Consider the following 1,339-nt stretch of genomic DNA (forward strand, 5'->3'; position numbering starts at 1 on the left):
ACGCTCAAGATTAGCTAGAGATGTGGCTTGGTTTTTCAGCATAACATCGTGTTCCGAAAATTTCGCTTCATTTGTCACTCGGTTGCTCTCATCACGCTTTAGTAGCTCCCCATCATTTCCTCCAGTGAGGCTTTATTCTCCCGTCTCCTCACTTGTTCCGAATCTCCTGACCTGAACTCCTCTGCCCGAATAGATTCTCTCGACGCTGGTTTTGGTATTGGGCTTGGTAGCCACTAGCTTGTCACCCTCGATAGTTATTCTAATTTCTCCAGCCAGTGTTCCTGCCGAAGGCGGGGTTTTGATATCTCAAGGGGTTGTTGACGAAGTCAACATCCTACTGGTTGCTACCCGGCTTAATAGGACAACCAATTGTGTCGTGACCTCCTCGACAAACCTCACACTTCATGACGCTCTTAACGGTAAAATCTCTAATGAGTTTGTTCAAAGCATTAATATGCGCCTGCATGTGTTTGAATCGACATGAAGTACTCCTCTCGATGACGTGAAAGAATTTTTGCCCCTGTGCCCCTCGTAGCTCGCTGCTAGATCATCAAAAAGGACGACGTCGGGATCTTTGTTCTTAAGGAGTTTCGCGTTAGCAGTCTAGTTCAACATCTCTCTCACGTGCTGTGTGGCTCCATTGTAGAATTTCTCGATGAGCATCCACTTATCTAAACCATGATGAGGACAACTAAGAAGGAGGTCCTTGAATCTTTCCCAAACTTCCCAGAAAGACTCGTCGGACCTCATGTAGGAGGAACAAATCTCCTCACGGAGTCTAGCGGATTTAGATGGCGGAAAGAATTCGGTCATGAATTTCTCTTGAAGTCCCGCCTAAGTGGTGATGGATCCAGCAGGTAGTGACTTTAGCCATTTGTAGGCTTTTTTGGCAAGTGAGAAGGGAAAAAGACGGAGATAGATGGCTTCATCGTTCATGTTGCCGATATTGATAGTTTCATAGATGTGAACAAACATGTCGATGTGGTTTGAAGGATCTTCGCTCTATAGCCCTTGGAATTGGAGTGTAGTCTTGATGAGTTGCATGACGTGGGCAGGAATGTACCAGTTGCCAGCGGCGGCACCGTCCGGTAAGGTAATGCTGGAATAAGGATTCGGAGTCGGCCTACCATAATCAGCTACTACTCTCCCAGGCGGTTGGTCACCCATGTTCCTATCCCTTGAAGAAGCGGAAGAAGAAGAAGAAGAAGAAGAAGAAGAACCTGTCGGTGAAACAGAACGCTCTCTCTCAGGCTGGACTTTCTCGGTATTGTTAGACGGTTCAAGCTTGGGCGGTCCTTGTGAGCGGGTATGACGCATACGACTAAAAAGAAGAGCTAAA

General features: G+C 46.9%; 1 non-coding gene across 1 annotated transcript; it reads left to right on the forward strand.

Moving 5' to 3' along the window:
• Positions 1-673: 673 nt before the first annotated feature.
• Positions 674-780, forward strand: LOC143583641 (small nucleolar RNA R71). Its single transcript, XR_013144222.1, has one exon. It is a non-coding gene; the product is annotated as a small nucleolar RNA R71 (small nucleolar RNA).
• Positions 781-1,339: the final 559 nt, after the last annotated feature.

Source organism: Bidens hawaiensis, unplaced genomic scaffold, assembly GCF_021521415.1.
Source record: "Bidens hawaiensis isolate Kalapana, Puna unplaced genomic scaffold, B.hawaiensis_p1.1 tig00032475_1, whole genome shotgun sequence".
NCBI classification, from domain to species: Eukaryota; Viridiplantae; Streptophyta; class Magnoliopsida; order Asterales; family Asteraceae; genus Bidens; species Bidens hawaiensis.